At 35.4% G+C, this 26476-nt stretch overlaps 1 long non-coding RNA gene across 2 annotated transcripts in view; it reads right to left on the bottom strand.

Annotated features, from left to right (window-relative positions):
* Positions 1-8685: 8685 nt before the first annotated feature.
* The window catches only part of LOC131533834 (uncharacterized), a 60116-nt gene continuing 42325 nt past the window's right edge, over positions 8686-26476 (bottom strand). Inside the window, exons 4-8 of one of the 2 annotated variants that reach the window (XR_009269220.1) lie at positions 14140-14177; positions 13006-13174; positions 11413-11523; positions 11001-11130; positions 8686-8947 (exon numbers count right to left, since the gene is read on the bottom strand). This is a non-coding gene — a long non-coding RNA (uncharacterized LOC131533834). Of the gene's footprint in view, positions 8948-11000; positions 11131-11412; positions 13175-14139; positions 14178-26476 lie in introns of both variants that reach the window. The other variant, XR_009269219.1, reaches the window with a different exon arrangement.

Genomic DNA, 26476 nt, shown 5'->3' on the forward strand with positions numbered 1-26476 from the left:
ACTGACGAGCAGAAACGTCCGATATCTATAACCTAACCTTTGTTTGCACACAAAAACATCCTCTCCCCATTATTAAAACCTCCAAATGGATGTCTGATGATTAGAGCCATTGATCTCTTGAGTTCCCAGAGATCTACTATTACAGCTGGCGTTTGTGAGGGGGGGAAAAAATCACCAAAATTAATGAGCACTGATGTTTTCCTGAAGCCCAACAGGTGGCAGACACACACAACACACAAGAGAGAGATGGAAGACTTTATTTCTGTCTTCTCAGAAACATTAGGGTCAATCGCTTCCAATGCGACTTAAATGTGTTTTGAGGAGTCCAGTCTTCACCTACCTAAACGCAAAGCACTTTATTGAGACGTGTGACTCCTCATAACTTACAGCGCCGGTCCAAACCACTTATAACCAGAACTGAGCTCACAACCAAAGCCAGAGTATACAGAGCCGTAGCGTCCGGAAGTGTGGGCTATTGGGATTTATCCCACACTCATGAAAATTCAGAGTTCACAAGCAAAGGCTGTTGAAGATCGGCTCTGAAAACCCCAAGCACTCGCTTTACGTGACGCTTTATGACGTCCGTGAGGTCGACGGAAAGAACCGGCCTGCTCTCGCGTCTGAAAATACAACATGACATCAGACTGTAAAAGGCGCTTTTTTGCTTGACGGATGGTTTTAGCAGTGACTTTATTTATGACGAGCACATCATTATTTGGCTTTTATGGCCGCGAGTGACATTTGAAACAAATGTGCTCTTCAGAAGAAAAGAAAAACACATTGTTTGTTGAAGAAAATAACGCTGGCTGCTAGAGTCGTACATAAGCAATAACAGAAAAACTCAGAGGATCAGGGGAAAACAGGCTAACGAACAACATCTTAAGCGGGCTGGCCAGATTCTCTGGGAGGAATTTCCAGCAGTGGCATGAAATGGCTTTGGTTTGTGTGCAGAATGGAGGTCAAGTTCGATGGTGCATTTATTGGAGAAATAGCCAAACCAATGTCGTCAATCGATGTGGAAAATGTTCTCAATGACACTGAGGATCTGCAGGCGAAGTTAATGGCTTTTTGGGAGCTGAAGTTTGTCGAAAGCACACAGAAAAAACAACAACACCTTCACTTTAGCATTACACAAGTGACACTAAGCGCGCCCTTTGGAAAACTGACAGTACTTTAGGGAGTTTTTGAAGTGTGCAGTGGTGACAATGGAAATAATATGCTTTTGAATTCAGTTGGTGAAAATCAGTGCTGTTTTTCCTAACTAAAATTAAAACTAACCTTTAAATTTTCATTAATTGAAATAAATCTGAAATAGAATAAAATGAATTTTATGAATATTGAATGAATATTACATGCTATATGTATGTGTGTGTGTGTGTGTGTGTAAATTACAGCTAATAAAAATGAGAAAAACATACAATTACTAAAAGTCAAACTAAAATGAAATCTAAAAATAAAAGCTAGTTCGAAATATTAATACTATAATATTATATAAATAATACTAAAATTACTAAAGCTAACACTAAAATAAAATTAAAGCGAGATGAATATATATATATATAAATATATATATATATATAAATAGTTACTATTAATACAATTAAAACTAGTTTTCATTAATTGAAACATCTGAAATAGTAAAATATGAATATTAGATGAAAAATGTAAACTTAAGAAAATTGCAAATGTTGCCTTGGCATCTAACTGAAATAAAATAAGTTTAAATTTGAAGTACTAAAATTACTAAAGCTAAAAATAAAATTAATTAAAGCTAAATAAAATATAAATGAAAACTAAAACTGATAAAAATGCTTTAAAAAAATCACCTAACAAAATTACTAAAACTCAAAATAAAATTAAAACTGAAAATTTAAAAATAAAAGATAATTCAAAATATTAATACTATAATACAAAGACAACTAAACTAAAAAAAATTATCATTTAGCATGCAGCATACCATATGCATGCATGCATAAAATACAGTAATGTATCTAATTATCTTTTACATAACGTCAGCAAAGACAAAATTTTTTACAATGCACCTGGAAGCCCATTTCCTCCTAAGAGTAAAAATAAATAAATAAATAAATACTACTTAATTACCTTAATTTTTTATATCACAATTGCAGATTTATTTAAAGTTAAGGCCTGTTGCTCAAGTTTTTTGCGAACACACAGAAAAATGACAACATCTTCACTTTAGCATTACACAAGGCATTAAACATGGCCTTTGGAAAATGTACAGCACCTCAGGGAGTTTTTACAGCATGAATACCGTCCACCTCGGTGTGTCAATCCCAGGAATGGTTCTTCTCATAATTTGCAGTAGATTAATGACATCAGGCCGCTTTAACCCTGAGGTTTAGGTGTTCTCAATCTGAAAACAAAACAAGCCTGCTGTTTTGTCTGCGTTTGCAAGCACACAACCCCAAACAATGATGTTTGGCGCGTCCTGTGAGATATTACGTCTAACACCTTAATGAATCTGGGCTGAGACGAACACTGTGCACTCATGCATTTGATAAATATTTGGGTGATTGATTTCACTGGACGCATTACTCAGCATGTAGAGCCGCCGTCAGGTGTGAGTGTGTTTTCAATTAGTTTGCACCTACCCAGAACACACAAGCGTCAACAGAGGAACTCAACCAAATGGCTTCATGTTATCCAAACGCTTCGCTGTCAGCTCAACCACCTGCTTGGCAAAATTTCTGCTTTAAAAAAGGAAAACGAGTGAGACAGAAATACGTTTTCAGGCTATTTTCAGATCAATGAGGTCATTAATACCTGCATAAAACTATCTGTAAACAAATATTAGGGATGGTACTTGTAAAAACAAGTTCTTATTCTTAAGTGACAATCAGTGTTGTTATTCTTAAATAAAATTAAAACTATTAAAATAATTTTCATTGTTTGAAATAAATATGAAATGGATTAAAATAAATAAACTTAAATTAGAAATGTTGACTTGGCAACTAAATGAAATAAATCTGAAATAGAATATTTAAACTAACTAAGTGACAAAATAAATAAAAAGAAATGTTGCTTTGGTAAATAAACTGAAATAAATCTGAAATAAAATAAAATATATATACTTAGAAAAATTTTTTTAATTAGATTGTTGCCTTGGCAACTAAATCTGAAATAGAATCAAATATGTAAACTTAATAAATAAATAAGAAGTGTTGCTTCGGCAGCTAACTGAAAACTGAAAAAAAAAAAAAAATCTGAAATAGAATCCAATATGTAAACTTAAAAATTTTAACTGGAATAAGTAAACTTAAGTACAAAAGTGACTAAAAGTAAAAACTGAAATAAATTATCTAAACACACACACTTTAAAAAATTTCATTATTTAGGATACAGCATAACATTGTACTCAATGCACAGTAGCATATGCTTGCATAAAATATAGAAATGCATCTCATCTTCTCATGAGTAACGTGAGCTAAGACAATATATCCATGTTTTTTTACTTTCTCTTTTACTAACCCATGACTCTGGAAGCCTCTTATTGCATATAATTGTAAAGGACCAAATGTTCGCCTTCATAATCTTTTATAAAATATAATAACTTGCTCCACCTCTGTATTGACTTTCTTTTTTTTGACACCATGAATCCACCTTTACAACCACCTGACTCCATTCAGGTATATAATGGCCACTTCTCATGCTTTTTTACTCTCAAATGCGTCAGATTATAGAAGTAAACTCAGTTAGAAACACTGTCATAATGCAACTGATGTAAACATGTCATATAATCAAAATAATCGGCCACCAAAACAAAGGCCTGGCGTGTGACAGCTGATCATTATTAATGCACGCACTTCTCTTTTAAAAAGCTTCCTTTGTTGGCTCGTCCATCATTATGTTTTTGTTTTGGTATCAGTTTAGTTAATGCTTAACTCCATCAAAGAGGCTCAGAAAGGTCTGCAAGTTATTATATTTGATAAAAGTTATGAAGACAAACGTTTGGTCCTGTACAATAGCATGCCATAATGAGTTGTAGAGTTGATGTCATGTTGACACCTTTGGTACACTCTATGGTTTTTGAAGTGCTTCATAAATAAATCTGAATTGAACTGAATCCCATGGATAATATCTATGGGTGCACATATGTTAAACATAAATATGTAAATAAAATGTGAATAAATAAAAATAAACAAATAAAAATTAAATTAAATAAAAACTATACAGAACATGAAAATAAAAATAAATAAATAAAAACCAATAAATAAAACAAACAAAAATAAAATAAAAACATAACAATAAAAATAAACAAATAAATAAATAAAGAATGAAACTAATCAATTAGAAAAACTAATTAATACTACATAAAACAGAAATAAACAAAACAATATAAATAAACAATAAAACAAACAAATAATTAAAACAAAAAACAAACAAATAAATGGTAAAACAAATAAACAATAAATAAACAATACAATTAATAGTAATTACTACTACTAATAAACAATAACAACAATTTAATAATAAAACAAAAATAAATAAGCAAACAATGAATAAAATAAATAAAACCAATACATACATAAATGCACACAAACATAAAGCATAAAACAAACAAACAAATGCACATAAAACAATAAAAATAAAACAAAATAAAACAAATTAATTAAGATTAAATAAAACACAAAACCAATAAATACGTAAATGCACACATAAAGCATAAAACAAACAAACAAATACACATAAAACAAATGAATAAAAACTAAATAAAACAAAACAATAAAAAAAAAAAAAAAAAACAATCAATCAAATCAATGAAATAAATAAAACCAATAAATGCATAAATGCACACATAAAACAAACAAACAAATACATATAAAACAAATGAAAAAAATAATTTAAAATAAATAAATACACACATGCAAACATAAAAGAATAATGCTGTAAATAATGTTGGACAGACAGAAATACATGTTAAACCCCTAAAAGTCTGCCTTCACAAGATCATCATGCAGGCCTCTGAACAGCCATGAATAATCGACCCACCAAAACAAAGGCTTAGCGTGTAACGGGCGATCATTATTAATGCAAGCACTTCTCTGTTAAAAAAGCTTATTTTGTTGCATTGTCCATCAATGTGTTTTTGTTTTGGTACCATTTAGTTAATGCTTAACACCATCAAAGAGGCTCGAGGAGGCCTGCAGGATTTCAACACTTTGGTGCAAATGCAGAGGAACAAAAGACCTCAATGACCTCTGAGCTGAAAGAAGTGACGGGATCGAGCGCATCAATCACGCCCATAGGCCGCTGCATTAGCGCTTTATGGGAATTACGTCGCAGGATTTGATTGAAACCCAATCGCTCGCTTGCGCAACGTGGGAGAGTCGCAGCGAAGGCAACGGAGCCGTGAGCTTTTCCATGTTTCAGAAGTGTAAGTCATGCACAGTCGAGAACAATGTGACAATGATTAGACGCAGTGACGGACCACCCAGAGCCCATCATCTCCAGCTGCGTGACTCGTCCTGAAGCACATCTGCATGAGAAACATGGAGTCTGGTGCTCGTAACGCTAAATAAGGACTGAAACATGAGATTATTCCTTCATCCCAGTCTACATTTAGAGGTCTTTCTATAGAGTCAATATGAAACTGTGTTCCCAACTCAGTTTACTACAATCTGATGTGTTTCAGAGTAAAAAAGCATGAGGAGTGGCTGTTATATACCTGAACAGAGGTGGTTGTGAAGATGAACTCATGACGTCAAGCAAAAAGGAAAGTCATTGATAAAACAACAAAATAATAAACAAAAGATAAAAATAAATCATATAAATAAATAAATAAATACATACATAAAACAAAAATAAACAGGAGGATGATGTGATCCTTCGGCAGCAATGCACGCATAGTCCTTCGCTCTGCTCTCTTTGTCAGAAATTGTATATATCCTGTCAGTAAATCTTGAACCACTCTTTATTTATGAGTACCCCAGCAGGACAGCCGGAACAATCGCCAATAAAGAAAACATTCTAAGATTCCACCATCTCCAGAGAGGATCTTGACGCTGCTATAGCTAACGTTATCAAGCTAGCGCTTAAAGAGCAACAAAGTACTCTCAGTTCGGTAGAGGCTTCGACTGTAAGAGACGCGATAGACTCTGTACTGACCCCAGCACTCCGTGATCTACATTTGGATATACAGACAACAAACGATTCTGTAAAAGAGCTAAAAGCAGAAGTTGAAAAGCTAGCCATCGTGGCGAAACAGACACGTGACCGGGTCGATTCCATTCAAGCAGCTGCACGTGAGGATAGGAGGACAGTCACGAACTTAAGAAATCAGCTGGAGCAACTCTCCGAAAAAATTACGGACATTGAAGATAGGAGCAGAAGAAATAACGTGCGACTGGTGGGGTTTCTGGAGGGTTTCCTCAGAGCTAATCTTTCCAAGTGAATCCCTTCCCTGAAAGGCCGTGACATCGAGATTGACCGGGCCCATCGTGTGTATGATGGAAGGAAAAACTCAGATCGGCCGCGTACTCATCTTCCGTGTACTCAGATGGCATGACAGATCGGCGATCCTGAAGGGTGCTTGGCAGGCATATCCAGTGAAATATACGCAGGACAATGTCACGCTACTATTTTTTCCCGACTTTAGTCCAGCCTCAACTACCAAGAGAAAGAGCTTTAATCCAGTCTTGAAGAAGATGACAGCACTTGGTCTCCAGCCCTTCCTCACCTATCCGGCGGTAATTAAACTACGGCACAAAGGTGAGCAGATGATGTTCGACTCTCCATTCGACTCTCACAAATCTGTACAAAACCGAAACCGATTTTGATGAGTCAGTTTGTAAAGAGTATTTGGATAAATTAGAACTGCCTCGGATCACACAGATGGATAAAGAAGCTTTTGAGGTCCCGTTAAGTTTGGAGGAGCTCCATGAAGCACTAAAAAGCCTTCAGAAGGGCAAGTCACCAGGCCTGGATGGCCTCCCTCCTGAATTATATTTAGAGATATGGGATGTGGTAGGGACACTCATGCTTGATTCATTTAATTTTGCGATTGAGTATGGTATATTTCATAGAGACCAAAAAACATCTTTGATATCACTGCTTCTTAAAAAGGGTAAAGATTTGTTAGATTGCCCCAATTCCAGACCGGTATCACTCATCCCATGCGATTTAAAAGCTTATGCTAAAACTCTAGCCTCTCGCATGGAGAAAGTAATTCATAGCTTAATCAAAGAGGACCAAACCGGTTTTATTAAGGGGCGTCACACGCCCGATAATACTGTATGTGGCGACTGTTTCATGTACTTGATTTTGCACTCTCTTCCGAGTCCTTGTGCGGTTTTTTCACTTGATGCAGAAAAAACCTTTGACAGGCAAGAGTGGAACTATATGTGGGCAATTCTGCAAAGTTTTGCTTTACAGCTGCTAAGAAGGCAATAATACACAACTGGTTTACTCCGCACATGTGTGCAAAAACATTTTGGATTCATAGCCTCCTTAAAATAGTGACTTGTGAATGTACAACAGTACTGATTAACAAGGCTAAACCCAGTACCACTGATGCATGGCAATGTTTTTCTTCCAACATTTTGTACTATATAAAGGAATGACCATATAAAGTTTGATGGTTTGATTATACATAAATAAAAATAAATTAATAAATAAAACAATAAATTCATAGAGCAAACAAATTAAAGATAAAAAATAAATAAATACATAGAACAAAAATAAACAACACAAAAACAATAAAACTGAAATAAATGAAATAAATAAAACAAACGAAACAAACTAAAATAACAACAAATAAATAAATAAAACACAGACAACAATTAATAAATCATAATAAAACAGAATAACTAAATAAAACAAATAAAACAAAATTATACATAGAAAATAATAAAACATAAATAAAAATAATAAACAAACAAACAAATAAATAAAAATAAATTCGTAAAACAAAACATAAAACAAAAAAATCAATCATACAAATAAATTAATAAATTCATAAAATAAACTAAATAAACAACATAAAACAATAAAATATAAATAAATAAAACAAATAACCAAACAAATAAAACTATATAAATAATGAATTGATTAAAAACAAATAAGTAAAACAAACAAATAAGAATAAATAAAACATTAAAAACAAAACATAATAAATAAAGCATAAAACAAGAAATAGGTAAATAAAATAAATTAGAATAAATAAATAAAACAAAAATATAAATAAACAATTATAAAATATTAGGGATGCAATGAAATTAAAATTCTGGGCCGAAACCAAAAATTCTGGATGCACTTTTGCCGAAAACCGAAACTGAAACTGAAAATGCATTGTAATAATTATTTGTTATTTTATTAAATATAAAGTAGAGTGAAACCTGCATGCTGAACACTGCCAAATGCCATTTCGGCCGAAAATTCGGTGCATCCCTTTAAAATATTTAAATAAAACAAACTAAAAAACAAATAGTAGGATAGGATGGATGGGACAGACAGACACGTTAAACCCCTTAACTGTAAACATAAGCAGTAGTAATAGTGATGCCTTAGCAACTAAACAGAAAACTCATTACCAAATGTCTCCATCTGTCTGTGGAGCTGCACTATATTTATTCAGATTTATAAATCTTGTTTTAAGGAAATTAAGATGCTTGACTAAAAAACTGATGAAGATAATGATTTTTTATTTTTATTTTTTGCATTGAAATGAGAACATAAACACTGAGGTCGTCATGAGTCCTTCATGAATCATCGATTATTCCTCTAAACCACAATTCTTTATCAATTCAACATTCTGTTGATTTTCTCCAGAATGGCTGATTAAGTAAAACCAGCTGTCGTCTGAATTACAAGTCAAGCTTGTACTTGTTTTTTCCTGTCGATGAGTCTTTCAGGACTACACAGAGGTTTCTGGTGTTTGTCGGATTCCTGGACGATGATCGGTCCTGCGGCCGGACTGAACCTCTGTCTGAAACGAGAGAAACGATCAGAGGCTTTCTTTCCATAATCAGTTTAGGTGCAGATTGTATTGTTTCAGAGACGAGGCGAGTTTCTGTCACCATGACAGACGGTTCATGTTATGGCTACCAAAGATGGGGGGTTATAGGCCAAAAACAATTTTTTTTTCAATAATTGACTTGAAAGGATTTCATACAAATAAAATTATAATTACTTGTATATTATACTAATTTAATAATAATAATAATAATAATAATAATAATAATATGTTTAATATATATAGCGCCTTTCCCAAGCTCAAGGACGCTGTACAAAAGCAGAAACACAATAGACAGTCGATTCACATAATCGTAACAGTCCTTTCACAATCAATCAGTTAAGTGGACAGTAGACAGTTGCCCAGTCACATGTAGACATGATTGCAGTTGCATATCATGGTACAATTATGTACAGACAATAGAGATACAGACATAGTATAAGTAACAATAGAATTTTTTTTTTTTTTAATTAAAAAATTAATATTTATGTTTTATTTGTGTTATATTTTTATTATTGATATATTTAATAATATATTAATTAGGGATGTAACGATATTATCAACATTGTGAAATCGCGATAGCAAAACTAGTCTCGATATTATCGTGGTCACATGATGATATGAAACGATCTTCTGGTCTTCTGGGCAAAAAGTGTAGTTTTTAAAATATATTTAAACTTCTTATTCTAACATAATATATACACTGAAAAAAACTATACAAAATTTTTCAAACCTCTTAACTGTCACCGTCCCCTCTGTGGGAAGCCTACGTTTACTTCACTATTTTACAATTAAATCCTAATCTAATCATGACAAACTATATATCGTTGGAAAGGTCTAAGACTCCTAAATAGGTATTTTACCACTTTTTTTGTTAAAAGATTATGTAGGAAAAGTAAAAGAACAAAAGAAAAAAAAAAAGGAAATCAATAACTTTTGTAGCTTTAAGGATTCATCTATATTCAACTTAGAATATAGCGTTGATAACTTTATTCAATTTATGTATATTTCCTACTTGCTGAAGGGCACAGGTATCTAAATATGATATTTATTATAATGGGTTTATGTGAATATTGTTTTGAGTAAGCAATAAGGTATGAGAGGCTGTGAGGTATTGTGAACAAGTCACGGCTGAAGGGCGATGTTATGTTGTTTGTACATAAATTTGAATATTGCATGTGAAATTATTGCAATATAAAAGTATATTTAAAAACTTTAATGTAACGTGAGATTAATCACGATTAATTTCAGAAGAAAGTGTGATTAATTAGTTAAACATTTTTAATCTACTGACAGCACTTATATATATTTGCACCAATTTATTAATACGTAGTAAATTGCAGCAAATAAAATAACAAAATTAAATTGCTTTCTCATAAAATGCTTTTTTAAACATTGCCTCATTTTGAATTATGAATCAGTGAATCATTGAAGCGGATCATTTGAATTGATTTGAACTGAATTAAACTGATTATAATGAATTGAACAAATTCTGTTGGCAATTTTGCTACTGAAATTTAAATGAGAAATGCTATTAAAACATCATTTCACATTGTCACAATACTCACAAAAACAAGTCTAATGACATAGTCTTTACGAAATTTAATGGACAATTTAAAAGTGCATTAAAATCAACACAATGTTCATAAAGTTGCTTAAGTTTTAAATAATTTACATGAAAGTTTTTTTCTGACGTAATTTGTAGAAAAGCAAACTACGTATGTAATATTCTATCAATTATATTAATATATCTATATTATAATAATATAATATACTACACTGTGATTTAATTCTCAGTGAACGGGCAGTATTTGAGAAGGAGGCGCAGTGTTTCTCAGGGCAGGGAAGGTGGAGGTGTAAACACTGGCTGAGATAATTGCAGGCTAACATCTCATCTTTTCATAAACTCAGCACAAAAATGTTGATGTATTTAACATGGCTGCCCCAAAATTACAATTCCTGAAGCTGAGAAAATGTCATTGCTTTTGGAGCACCACAGAGGCTTTGGCCGAGGGCCTCCACTGACCTTGGACCGGTCGGGACCACACACACGTCACCTTCAGCGGGACGGCCTGGCGCAGCTCCTCCGGCCTCAGACCGGTGAGAGGTGAAAGCGCACTGGTCACTTCCACGCGGCTTTTCCAATGCTGCCATGACTAATTTAAGCAAACAGACACAAACAATGTATAATTTCAGCATGACTGGAGCGACTCGTGCATCTGTTCATGAAATAAGAATAGACAATTTGCCTTATTGTTAAATTTTAGGTTAAACTGACCATTTTTGACACACACACACACACACACATGTATACATATACATATTATATATATTATATAAGATAATAATAATAATAATGAATATGTGAGTGTGTGAATAAATCAAGAGTTAAAGGGATAGTTCACCCAAAAATGAAAATTCTGTCATTAATTACTCACCCTCATGTCGTTCCAAACCCGTAAGACCTCCGTTCATCTTTGGAACTCCAAATTAAGATATTTTTGATGCATCCCGTGAGCTCTCTGACCCTCCCATAGACAGCAAGTGTCCTTACATGATCAAGGTCCAGAAACGTAAAATGGATAAAATGGGACATGGGTAAAATATTCCATGTGACATCAGGGGTTCAACCATAATTTTACTTAAAAGCTACGAGAATACATTTTGTGCGCAAGAGAGAAAAAAAAATTATTCAACAATTCGTCTCCTCCGGGTCACCCTTGCGCCATTTTGGAGAGTATCCACTGAATGTAAACAGCGTATGCTGTTCTGTGTCAGCTGTGCCATGTGGATATGTTTTCTATGTTGTTTGCGCTTTGATCGGAACGAAAACAATATATCCGTGTGACGCATCTGACACAGAACAGAAATGCGCAATGTTGTCCAGAAGGCCAATAGCAGCCGAAGCAAGAGAAGTTGGTCGTTCCAGATCTGTGATTTCTTGAATATTGCATCTTTACAATTTCACTAATTAAAGTCCCCCAAAAAGGCTGGTCGTCCACGAAAGACAAATGCACGAGAGGACAAGATAATGCAGAGACTCTCAATGGGCAATCGGTTCAGCACTGCAGCTGGAATTGCTCGCCAGTTCAGTGCTGAGCCGGGTAAGGATCTGTCTCGACGTTTAAGATCATTTGGACTGAAAGTGCAGTGACCAAACCTCTTATCAGTAGAAAGAATCAAAAGGCTAAGCTCACCTTTGCTGAGGAGCATGTAGTGTGAAGAGAGGAGAATCAAAGTTGGCAACAAGGTTATGGTTAAACCCACTACAGTCACCGAACTGTGGAAGAGACTGGAGGAAGAGTGGACCTAGATCACACCAGCTCAGTGTGAGAAACTAGTGATGTCTTCCGGCCGCAGATGTGCTGAAGTCATTCAAAGCAAGGGCCTCTACACTTCCGACTAATTTCTGACAGCTGTAACCCTCCAAAATTTTAGTTGTTATCTTTCTTTGTACTACAATCATTCCTGTTCTCTAATTTTGACCACTATGTTTTCCACACAATAAAGGGGTTTTGTTGAAGTGTCTTAGTTATTTTGTAAGACACTGTTCTACTAACATGGTATAGCCACATCTAAAATTCCTGAAATTTTCAACAATTAAGATTATTATTTCTGAAAAAATCAAGTGTTCATAAATTGTTCTCTAATTTTGATCTCCACTGTATTTAAAATATTCAAATATAATTGTAAATAGTAGTAAACATGTTAATTTAGCATTTCAAGGCTTTGAAAAAGCAACCGACTAATGCAACGTTACAAAAACTTCATAAAAAAATATTTTATATTTGTACAGTGGTTGTTTCCATGCAAAATATGCACGATTAAGGGACTTAACTGAGTTGAGGAATCTGCAGGTTGGTTATTGTCTAATCAGAAAAAGATTTACACACCTTTGTCTAAAGGGCTGGACCTCTACTACAATGTGAAGCTTTGACTTTGAACCAAATCCCATCTTAAGAGTGAGTGGATTCATTCAATTCGATTCGGTCAGTTGTCAAGACGACACATTTGAGGCTGTTTTGACCAACCTGACTGTGTGTGGCATCATTTATTGGAGGGGCTGGATGAAGCCCATTGTGGATTCATGAGAAAGCGATGCTTCTGGTTGGCGGCCGGTGTGGTTCAAGTAAATCAAGGATGGTGAATGGAGGCTGAGATTACTCACGGCCACGGCGGCCTCCATCGCCACAGGAAGAGCTGCAATAAATCCCGCACACAGCAGGCTTTGGGTTACAGATAGGACTAAAAATAGGTCTGAAAGTTGGTTTCAAAGACTTTAAAGTTGGGGTATGTAATTTTTCAAAAACGCTTTAGAAAACTGAGTCGGGGCCGAGTACCAAAACAAACTTGTAGCCAATCAGCAGTAAGGGTCATGTCTACTCGTGATGTGGAGGAGAGAGCGTTCAGTGCACAGGACGGACATTCTCGATAGGTGAGTAACACCGTGTCTACTCAGGACGCGCCGCGCCGCCTATACTGGACGCGATAAAGCGACCGTTGAAAATCAATTGAAATTTGTGCCAGCAAGTCATAAATAGAACTTGGCATCAGTTTTCTGTCGAGATTTGTTGCGCCGCACAGCATCCAGTGTAGACAGCATCACTGATTATAATGACTTATATAGTATTTTGTCGCACCGCTCGAGTCCGGTGTAGACACGGTGTAACATTGGTTTTGCTTTGTTTCACAGAACTAATCGTTGCCTGGGTTGCGTACGTATGTGTGGGGTGGAGCTAGCAAAATAGGGGTGAGACCCTTTTGGGGTAGGGGCGTGTTTGTTTTGGTGATTTCAAATATTAACATTGGCTACCAGAAATCGCTTACCCCACCTTTAAACTGGATCAAGTGGAATAAATAGATATTTTTTCCTAAAATTGCCATTGCGATGGCCTGCAAAACAGATAAAACATTAGTTTGTGCACCTTTGGGTTACAGATATGGTTAAAAAAAAATCTGAAAGTTGGGTTAAAATTACTAAATGAATTTTCTCTCGCTTATTATAATAATTTCAAGTGTAATTTCATATACTGTAAAACATTTTTTTGTGCACCTTTGGGTTACAGATATGTTTAGATTATGTACAGATATATGAAAGTTTGTTTAAAAAGACTGAAAAAGACTTTTTGTGAATCTGGTGAAATAGATACATTTGTTTCTCTCACCTATTCAGTATAGAGTCCAAGATCACCATCGTGTTGACCTGAAAAACAGATAAAACATTACTTTACGCATGTTATAGGCTACAGCTAGGACTAAAAAATGACTAAAAATGACTTTTTGTGGATCTAATGGAATATATATATTTTTTTCTCACATCTGTTCAGTATAAAGTCCGAGATCACCATCATTTGGCCTCCAAAACAGATAAAACATTATTTTATGTACATGTGGCTTACAGATATTTTTTAAAAAAGGTCTGAAGGTTGGTTTAAAAAGACAAATTTTTATTTTTTCTCTAACCCATTCAGTATAAAGTCCAAGACGTCATGGTATTGACCTGCAAAATGGATAAAACATTACTTTATGCACCTTTTGGTTGCAGAGGTAGAGGTCTGAAAGTTGACTTTTTGTGGATCTAGCGGAATAAATAGATACATTTCTCTCACCTATTCAGTATGAAATCCCAGATTGCCATTGTATTTAATAGTTCAGCCATGAAACTCTACTTGCATTCTAATTGGTTCATTTAATTCAATGTTCTCAGCCAATCGGACTCATGTACTCATTACCGTTTATCTATACAACCAGGATGTAATGTTAAGATGTAAAGATTTTTACGTAAAAAAAAAAAAAACTATTTAGAAGTAATACGCTATTTTCTGTCCAATTTTTGACCCCCCTCATCAGGTCGCTCTGTTTGAATAGGCGTAGCGGATTGTAGACTCAGAAGTAAACGCCCACTGATATGATTGGCTAACACATGTATGTTTGACAGCGTACATTCCTCATAGATGGACGCTACAGCGATTTAGGTTTACTTATCAAACGATCAGTAAGAAGAGACAAAGCAATAGTGACCACGTAATGAAAACAGTTACTCACACTTGTGTTGTGACATTACTGTCAGATCCAATATAATCTTTTAATTTCAATCTTTCTGTGAATCCCCCATCGAATTGTGCCTTGTTTATAAACGAATCCGTGGTAAAATGAAGTAAACAAAGGACCAAGTTCTTATTGAGGCGGTCTGGAACTTTTAATTAAAAATAAATTTCATTCACTCTTTCCTAACATTGGGATCAGAAGGAAGGCAATGCAAAGACTGTTTTTCCACAGCTTGGCACTGCACAGCGTCTTGTTGTCTTCGGAGCATCTTTATCGTTTGATTTCTGCGTACACCTGCGTTTGCCACTCTCATTATTTACATTACCTGTGTGAATCGGTGGGCGGGGCTAAACAGGCAGTGAAGTAGAAGCAGGTGTTGATCTTCTTCTGCGGAGGCGGTGTTTAGCCCCAATATATTACATCAGAGTGGCACATTCCACAAGCTGTCGTTTTGGCAGATTGGCTTCAATATAAGCTGTTTTTAGACTAACAAGAAAGTTTTGAGTTCTGAAACTTACAGGATGTTTTTATAGTACAATGACTTCTTATATGTCAAAAGATCAAGGGAGTTGAAATGACTTTGAGCAACTTTGGGTTTAGATATAATTTTTAAAAAAGGCTTTGAAAAGGGTATTAAAAGACTGAAAAAAATACCTCTTGTGGATCTAGTGGAATAAATAGATTTGTTTCTCTCAGCTATTAAGTGTAAAGTCCAAGATCACCATTATATTGGTGTTATTTGTGCATCTTTGGAATACAGATGACTAAAATAAGGTCTGAAAGTTGGTTTAAAAAGACTAAAAATGACTTTTTATGGATTTAGTGGATTAAATAGATTATTTTTCTCACCTATTCAGTGCAAAGACCAACATCGCCATCGTATCGGCCTTTTAATTATGTCATGTTTGTCTATGAGACTAAAAAGAGCCATGAGACCCCACAACACAGCTTGACCCCGGGACTGGAAGTGCGTATGTGTGTTTAAGCAATTGACCCTGGCGGCCGGGGTTTCTGTTTACTGAAACATGAGGTTCTCCGGTAGCTCCTGTCAGAATAATTTCGTTCTGGTTCAAAAACCTGTCACCGTGAGAGCTAATGCTAATATGCTAATAGCAGTTGTGCTCAAGTTTCTTTGGACCTTGCGAAAAAACATTCATGTTTACACTGACATTCGGAGATAACAAAAATATACATGTCCATTAACGTGTGTTGTCTTACTGTGGTTTCCCTTGAACGGCGGTGCAGAACGGCTATGGGAAATGTCATTAGGAAGCTGTTACTCGGCACTCTTGCAGGGAAAATTTATGAGGTGTTAAGTACAGCGCATTACACGAGGGGCAGGAGGGCTCCACTTCACGACTCCCTGAATCTCTCAACAAAAGAGGGAAAACAAGGGATGTCTTCAGGAATATGTGGCTTTTTTTTCCAGCATCGCTGCCAGCACCAGTTTAGATCTTCCCGTCCTGTTAATGACACATTTAAATTAGCTGTGGTCGGGTTTTCTTCACATTCATCGAGATTCTTCTTTTCTCCTCGGCCGGCCTCACCTCGGCCTGGTCGGGCTCCGGAGAACCACATGCCAGGGTCACTCCTCTCCTCTCCTCTCCCACCCAGCCAAACCAGACCCATAATTTTGCTTTTGTTTCAGACGCGGCCCCAGTTATAAAGAAGGAAGCAGTGTGGAAAGGTCAACAGAGAAGGATGCTGAAAAGAACGGGATTTGGAGAAAAAGGTGAACGCTAGTATGTTGCTGTAAGGCATACTACTTCAGTCAGAAAATACATAGCACATGCACACCTTGGGTGTATTTTAATGATCTTATAACTTTCAACACTAGTCAATATTTAGCTTTGCCCGGTGTCTTGAACAGACTTTTCCCTGCGCTTGTCACTATGCATTCTGGGATTGCCAGTGAAAGATAAATGCGGTTCTGCCTTATACTTTTGCCAAAACAAGGTATCACAGAAGCAGAGTTAATTTAACTAAAAATAGGATGACAGAATGATAGAACTAAAGATAAACAGAGAAATAGATAGGTATAATGAACAAACTATAGATAGATAAAGAGACAGATAGTAGATAAAATGATAGACAGATATAACAACATATAGAACAATAGATAAAACGAACAGTACATAGCTATACCAATAGACAAATAGATATACAGATAGATATAAGGATATATATGACAATATAATGATAGATAGATAGATAACAAACAATAGATATACCTATACATAGATATGATATAACTTTAAACAAAAGAAATAATGATAGACAAATATAACAGATAGACCAATAGATATAGATAGATAGATAGATAGATAGAGACAGACAGACGGATGGACGGATAGATGGATGGATGGATAGATAGGTAGATGGAACGATAGATAGATAGACATACAGACAAACAGGCAGATAGATATATACAGTCATGACCAAAAATATCGGCACCCTTGGTAAATATGATCAAAGAAGGCCGTGAAAATTAATCTGCATTATTAATCCTTTTGATCTTTTGTTTAAAAAATTCACAAAAATCTAACCTTTCATTGGATAATAAGAATTTAAAATGGGGGGAAATATCATTATGAAATGAATGTTTTTCTCTAATACACATTGGCCACAATTAACGGTACCCTTTTATTCAATACTTTTTGAAACCTCCATTTGCCAGTTTAACAGCTCTAGCTTTTCTCCTATAATGCCTGATGAGGTCAGAGAACACCTGACAAGAGATCAGAGACCATTCCTTCATCCAGAATCACTTCAGACCCTTTAGATTCACAGCTCCATGTTGCTGCTTCTTCTCTTCAGTTCACTCATGTTCTACAGGGTTCAGGTCAGAGGACTGGAATGGCCAGCAGAAGCTTGGTTTTGTGCTCAGTGACCCATTGTTGTGTTGTTTTTGAGGTTTTTGAGGTTTGTGTTTGGATTATTGTATGGTTGGAAGATCCAAACATGGCCCATTATAAGATTTCTAACAGAGTCAGTCGCTTATTGATTTTTTTATCTGTTGGTATTTGATAGAATCCATGATGCCGTGTGTCTAAACAAGATGTCCAGGACCTCCAGCAGAAATATAGGCCCACAACATCAAAAATACAGCAGTATATTTCATTGTACACATGGGGTACTTTTTATCCCTGTGTTCACCAAACCCATCTTGAGTGTTTGCTGCTAAAAAGCTCATTTTTTAGTTTCATCTGACCATAGAAGCCAGTCCCATTTGATGTTCCAGTCGTGTCTGATAACTGAATATGCTGGAGTTTGTTTTTGGATGAGCGAGGAGAATTTTTCTTGAAACCCTCCCAAACAACATGTGGTGATGTAGGTGCTGTTTGACAATTTTTTAAAAGGTTTTCTGACCCCGAGACTCAACTATTTTCTGCAGTTCTCCAGCTGTGGTCCTTGGAGAGTCTTTAGCCGCTCAAACTCTCCTTCTCACCGTGCATTAGGATGATATAGACACGCGTCCTCTTCCAGGCAGTTTCCTAACATTTTATGTTGATTGGAAATTCTTAATAATTGCCCTGATGCTGGAAATGGGAATTTTCACTGCTCTAGCTCTTTTCTTAAAGCCACTTCACTAATTTGTGAAGCTCAAATATCTTTTGCTGCACATCAGAAATATATTCTTTGGTTTTTCTCATTGTGATGGATGATTAAGGGAATTTGTGCTTTGTTTTCCCTCCTATTTATATTTCTGTGAAACAGGAAGCCATGGCTGGATAATTTCATGTTCATAATCATCCTGGAGTGCTCAAAATTGTAAATATGAATGGGAATATACTTCAGAGATATTTTACTCGTAAGAATTTCTAGGGGTGCCAATAATTGTGTCCAACGTGTATTTGAGAAAAACATTTATTTCATAATGATATTTCCCCCCATTTTAAATTCTTATTATCCAATGAAAGGTTAGATTTTTGTAAATTTTTTAAATAAAAGATCAAAAGTATTAACAATGCAGATTAATTTTCACAGCCTTCTTTGATCATATTTACCAAGGGTGCCGATATTTTTGGCCATGACTGTAGATAGATAGATATTAGGGGTGGCACGGTACATGTATTCATACCGAACCGTCACGGTACGGGCATCTCGGTTCGGTGCATGAGGCCTTACGACGAATACAGGCTATTCACCCCCAATCCGGAGGCGCCCGCAGCAATGCAACGCTGTTTGATAACCACCAGCAGAAGAACAGCAAATACCATGAATTGCGCACTTAAAAACAAAGCCCACTAAACAGTGACCATGTCCTGATTCTGAACGCGTCTCTCACATAGACTGACAAAGGAGTATACTTTAAAGGCTTGCACACTCAACTGTTTGCGAAATGGAGCTTTGTGCTCGTGTGTATTCTACCTCTCTCATTCGGCACAAATCTAAATATTCCATATTTCCATATGTGCGATGTAACATATCTGAATGCTAAACTATTATTTATTATGTAAATGATACGCTTTGTACTCCAGTCGCGTTCCAACGGTGACACAGAGGCCCACGCGCTGATGTTTGGCTCACTGTATTTTATTTTGATAAAGTACCAACTGCGCTGTCAAGTTAGCAATGCTGGAACTGATGTGTTTTTGTGTGTGTGTGTGTGTGTGTGTGTGTGCGTGCGTGTGTGTGTGTGCGTATGTGCGCGCGATCACTTCAACTGTTTCCTCATACCAGCAGAATCAGCTTTAAACACTTATTGTCTTATTAATAATCACTGTATAAAGGTCTGCTTTTATTTGTGTACACTCACAATGAAAACAAAACAGATTTTATATATATAACATGTAATAATATTTAGTATTTTCACATCTAGATGGAAAAAAATTGTAATTTGCACTACTCTCTGTTCAAAATAAATTAAAAGAAACTGAGCATAGTAGATTTCTTGTTTTTCCCGTTTCCCCGAAATCGCATTGAACCGTGACCCCCGAACCGAGGTACGTACCGAACCGTGACATCTGTGTACCGTGCCACCCCTAATAGATATAGATAGATAGATGGATAGATGGATAGATAGAATGATGGAACAATAGATAGGTAGACAAAATGACAGAACAATAGATATATAAATGGATAGAATGATACAACGATAGAACCTATGATGCCTTGAAATGCTTACTAATCAGGCGGGTCACTGGGTTTTGGACCAGAGCTCCAGAATACAGATCAACTGGAGGAGGGTTTCCCTGACAGGGGCCTCCTGCTCAAACCGCGGACCGTAGCAGCCGCTGGAAAAGTCAACCATGAGGATCTCCTCTGAAGGGACGCTGGGAGCGGCGGTGGGCGATTAGGGCATACAAAGGGTTCTTCATTTTTCCCTGCATGAAATGGTTTATGAAGGATGAAAGTGGTCCCTCATCCTTCTCAACGACCGATGATTGCCATTAAGTATTCATTCAAAAGAAATTCCCTAAACTTAAAGGCTTTACAAATTTAATACATCTGAGTACAAGGGAAAAGACTTTCCCAAGCCTTCAAACTCTTCCAGAATGAAGCGGGAAGAAAATGAATAAATTCAGCTAAACAATTCAAAACAATAACCTAAACAAAAAGTCTAAATGGCTGTGCCTTGGCATATTAGACAAACTCATGTCATTGTTGCTGCATTGGTAAAACTGCTCTTTTAACTGCTGTCTGGCTATGATTTTATGCCCACTATGTAATATGTTATGTTCTGCTTTGTGCACACAGGAATTGTGGGTAATCTTTAGCAGCACTATTCAATCGTGCCTCCACTCCCAGAGGAAAATGTAACCCATACGTCAAAAATATTACAATAGACTAAATAAAAAGTATTGTAAAAATAAAAATAAATAAAAGAAATAATAAAAGAAATAATAAAAAATAAAATAACAAAAATAAATCCAAATAAATGTTTTATAGATTTGTTACAGATTTGCAACATGTGAAATATATAATTTACAAATAGCAATGTATTTTGAAAAAAAATGTGCATATTATACTCACTCAACATTGATTAAGGTCTCCATTTCATCTCATTGCTGTAACAACTGAGACATTAAAAATACCTCATTTGTAATTTTACTTTCCATCAGGTAAGTGCACCAAACAAAACATTGTTTTTTTCCCCCATCATCATTCCTGAATGGAGGTGCAAGAGTTGGAAGAGTACACATGAGGGCCTCATTAATCTAGGAAGAGGCTTTACATGCCTCGCAGTCAAACAATATGCTGATTTTATCTCAGCTTCGACAGAAACGCCAATGACTGTAACCCGTCCTCACTGTCTGCTTTTGTTCCCTTTAATTTGCTTTTACAAGTCTGAGCTTAAGGCAAATGGTATGATGGTAGAAATGTGTCAACTGTGAGATTGGGCTGTACATTGAAAAAAAAAAAAAAGTGTAGAAACAATTTTCACTTAGAGACTGCTAGTAAATTTCACAGTTAATTACAAAGAAATAGTAAAATTTTTAATTAAATGTGATATTTTGAAAGACTGAAATAATATATTGTAAAATGTACTTTAATAATCTTTATTTACAACTTTTTTTTTACAGTGGGATAAAGTAAATATACTGTGTACAATGATAAATTGCTAAGTGAAAATTTTGCATTTGTATTTTTGTATCATTAATTTCATATAACAGATTTTTTGCATCCATTAAGTTATAAATAAAAGGCAAAAATAAACATAAATAAAATTCATTTGTGAAGTATTCAATTCAGTGGATTATTAAAAAACAGACAATATTATATGATATAATTGCAGTGATATTACTCACTGTTGCTTTGCACACATTAACTCACATTAATATAAATGTTTATATAAAATGTTGCATTTGCATTTTTGTATGATTAATTTTACAGAGTATATTTTGGTTTTCATCCATTAAGTTGCAAACGGAAGGCAAAAATAATCATAAATATTATTAAAAAAAACAGATAATACTAGATTTTTATAATTGCAGTGATATAAAATGACCAGATTTGATAAACATTTTGAAACGTTGTTCGCTGCTTTGGACATGTTAACTCACATTAACATAAATGTTGCATATGAATTTTTGTCTCATTCATTTTACAGTGTTTATTTTTTATTTTGCAACCATTAACTTCCAAAGAGAAAGTGAAAATCAAATAAGATTAATTTACAAAGTATTCAATTCACTGGATGATTAAAAATGCACATAATACTACATGATTATTAAAAACCATAAGATTTTATTATTTTTTTTTACCCTTACAAGTGATATATATCTTACAATGTCGATCACTGTTGCTTTGGACACATTAACCCATGTCAATATAAAGTGAAAATGTTGCATTTGCAATTATGTATTATTATTTTATGTGAATAACAATATTTTTTTTTGTTTGTATCAATGAAATTCCAAAGAAAAGGCGAAAATGATTATTAATAATAATATTCATTTGTGAAGTAAAAACCACATGAGATTTGTGCAAATTTCTTAATCCTTGTTTTTTATTATCCATGTTGTTACTTGCGACCACTGGAAGCTGATAATGCTTCTGCAAAGAATCCCAACACTCAGTGGCATGAGAGGAATATCCAGCCCAAACCACTGATCGTAGATTTGTCTGTTTATGTTTTCCCAGTCTCTTGTACGATTCCCGAAACTCTCTGGCTCTTTGCAGGCCTCACCACTCCAAAAAAACCCTGTAACTGTGACTTCTGAAAGTCTGTGGCTATTTTTGTTTTAATGGACAACCTGATAGACAATGAGCTGTCCAGTTTTATGAAAGTTTTAAATCTTAAGTTTGTTGAGCGTATTTCTACCGGCTAGTCTCTGCATCTGTTACGAACGGGTTACTTTGTGTGTCCAAAACACAGATACGCGATCCAGCACGGTGAGTGCATGGTTTTTGCGTTTGTGAAACCATATTTATTTACTCTGGGCAGGTTAATAGTGCATTATTTTATCTGTCACTGAGCCTATGGTAACCCCAGGCCCGATTCTTCAGCTCTATGAAAGCATTTTGAGCATTGAGAGTGTCCAAGTGAGTCTCATAGACTTGATTTATAGGATTTCTTTAAGCCACTTTTCTTGTACGCCTTGCTCGTGTAAACAGATGTTTGCGCTGCGGAAGGAAAATCGAAGTTTTACAGGTTAAAAGCAAATTAATTTTAATCTGACGGCTGACAAGAATAAATGTGATGCTGTTGGCAAACATATGCCAACAAAGTACTATTAAACCTTACATAAGTGAATCCTACACTACAAAAAATAATTCTAACTCAGTATTTTTGTCTTTTTTTTTTTTAATTAAACATCTCAACATTCCTACATAAAGAAACTTACATGAGAAGTAAAATGAAGTAAGATATAAAGTCTTGTTTTCTGGAAAAAAAATTTATCAAAATTAAGTGACTTGTGCTTAAAGACTTAAGAACTTCTCTCTCTCTCTCTCTCTATATACAGTATATATAAAAATTCTATTTTTTTAAGTGTAAACTCTTAACTTTGATAATTGTTATAGAAAACAAGGCATAAATTCTTGTTAAGTAACATTCTTAATTAAATGTATGTTGATTTAAGAATGTTTAGGTATTTGTATGGAAAACCAGTCAAAAATACTGAAATAAGTGACTTTATGCTTAGAACAAGAATTAAATATCTGCCAATGGGGTCAGAAAAATAATCTTCTCTTTGAATTAAGTTAATTTTTCTGACAATATTAGCATATTTTTTTTTTAATATCAAGTCACCTAATATTGATACACTTTTCAGAAAACAAAACATAATACTTATGTCATTTTGCATCTTAAGCAAATGTATGATGATATAAGAACATTAAGATAATAATATGGGAAAACAAGTCAAAATACTTCAATTCTGATAAAAACAAGAATAAATATCTGCCAAACAGGTCAGAATAATACCCCCCCTCCCCTCTTAAAAAGTATAAACTCACTTAATTTTGAAATTTTTCTGAAAACAAGACGTACCTAGTGTCATTTTGAATCTCAAGTAAATGCATGATGATATAAGAACATGTATTGCCGATATTTGTACGGCAAATCAAGTCAAAAATATTAAGCAAAGACATCTTTTTTGCACTGTTTAAATGAATATTTTGCATTTATTCTGCTTTCAAAGTACGATGAGTTTAGTAGTGGTGGAGATTTGCATTGCAGTTTCCCACACAACTCTTCTTTGACATCATGCAAATGCTATTACAGACTTTGCTAGATAATCAAACGCAGCAAATGTTTTTTAGAAAGCCACCATAGGAATGTTTCATCATGAGGTAGGCCTTGCAATCGTACTTGTGGCTTCTGACGATCTAAAAACCCAGGAGCTAGAGAATTTACCTCAGACAAACAACCAGGCACAACTACAGACAAAACAAATTAGTGTCTTGGAATGAGACGCAAAACCCAAACAAACACCAGAGATTGTTTGGCCAACCGTGCTCACCAGTTTTAACTCTGTGTGCATGTTTATTTTTCTGTTTTCTGGTTCTCATTTGCTTCAGTTTGCTGTCCGTGAGGTCTCCATTCTGAACATGACGATGCACGCAAGACTGAAACCAGAATGGGTAATCCCACAAAAAAAGAGTGCTTCCCATTTTTTCCGCAAATCGTAGGTTGCCCTTAAGTTCACCATGGAGGAAAACAATTAAAAGTCTCTCGATGCAGCGATGTGTTTTCCATGACTGCAATAGTTAATGATTAGTTGGTAAACACAGTAAAGACGGCCTCGAGCGACAATTCATTGCATTTAAGAATCTGAATAGACAAAGAGGAACATTTTAAAACGGCAGTAAACTCATTGCGTCTTATGCTAATAGCTGTGTTTTGGAAAATGGTAGCTGGTTTTAGCTGGTCATTTGCAGGTCAACCAGGATCCAAAAACCTGGTAAAATTTTGTGTTAAGAATATTTCAATAATCTAAAGAAACTTTTTCTACTATAAAACACTTTTGTGCAATGGATAGTTTCTATTGAGGTTAAAGTTTCTTCATGGAACATCAATAGAACCATGTCCCAAAACGCAGCAACCAACAGGCATTGCTTTTAAATATTGGTGCATAAAAATACAGAAACCTCAAACTACATGCCACCATGTGATCTGATGCACTCTGCAAATGCCTTTAAGAAATATAGAGCCGTTAATGTTGGTGCAGTGAAAGCAACCAATCCACAATGGTCAAAAAGCTACAGTGTGGTCCATCAAAACTGTCGTCCAAATGTGCAAATGTGTGGCCCCAAAACTGGTTCACTGCAAGTCTGAAAGCCTGTTTTGTTGACATTTTTGGGAAGGGTCTCTATTTCACACAATTCATACGTGGCACGTCGTTAAAGATATATGCGTCCTTACCAATGTTCCCTCCAAGTCAAACGCCACTCACCCCATTTGTGGTTCCTGTATGTCATTTCCAGAACAGAACAATATTTTCCTGATTAATTAATTTCGACCAGCAGAAGTTCTGCACAACATATAAATATTAAAAAAAAAAACTGTCTACTTTATTGAAACCACGAGGGATGCTGGTATTGTCCAAAACACACAACCTTTCTGGAGAGGTCACTCGCCCTGTTTTCTGCTCTGGTGGGCAGGGGAAGCAGTAGTGACCATTGGAATGTTCTGGTTTCGCTTGTATGTTTGAGCTTAAGCCTTCCTGATACCCTCTTCCCAAGCACAGCACCACTGCCGACCAACTGGCCCCTGCCATCTCAGCCCACGGCCCCCAGAACTGATGGCTCGAAGCCCTTGCTCTGGCTCCAAATCCACTCCCTTTCTCTTTGGGATGGTGGGTGCAACTTCCTGAAAACAACAGTAGAGTGTAATCTGTGGAATTACCGGAGCATCTGATAAAGGCTTGTGTTTACAGCCAGATTTGCTGTGGAAAAATATTTTGTTCCTCAAAGGATTGGGAATGGATTACTGGAGGTGCTTGGCATCCAATTAAAACGCTTTAACATCCATGGAACTTTTCCATAACACAAAAGGTTCTTTATAGTGGAAAAAGATTCTTTAGATTTTAAAATGTTTTTAAAAAGTGAATTTTAAAGAGTGAAAAAAGAACCTTTTGAGCAATGGAAATGGATTTTATAGGTTCATCATGGAGCCAGTGGCGGACTGGGACAAAATTTCAGGCCAGGAAATCTCACACTCATCCAGTCCATCCCATACACCCACAACAAATTCTGAAACACGGACAACCCTATTTGACTATTTGTATAGAGGATGGAAATGGAAAATAATGAAAGGTTCTCTCTTGATAGCCTAATGTCAGGATTGTGGACTGTCTTGTGTGTGTTTTTTCTCCCCATGTGCTCCGTAACCCAGTTTCTGTCTCCCGTTGATTGTGTTAATTTGATTCCAGGTGTGTCTCGTTCCTCCCTGATTATCCTGTGTTTAAAAGCCACAGTCCATTCAGTTAGTATTTGTCAGTTCTTGAATGTCATCCTTGTGTGTCTACAGATGTTCCTTGCCTTTTGAGTCATTAAAGACTGTTA

The sequence above is a fragment of the Onychostoma macrolepis genome, chromosome 25, assembly GCF_012432095.1.
Source record: "Onychostoma macrolepis isolate SWU-2019 chromosome 25, ASM1243209v1, whole genome shotgun sequence".
In the NCBI taxonomy this organism is placed as follows: domain Eukaryota; kingdom Metazoa; phylum Chordata; class Actinopteri; order Cypriniformes; family Cyprinidae; genus Onychostoma; species Onychostoma macrolepis.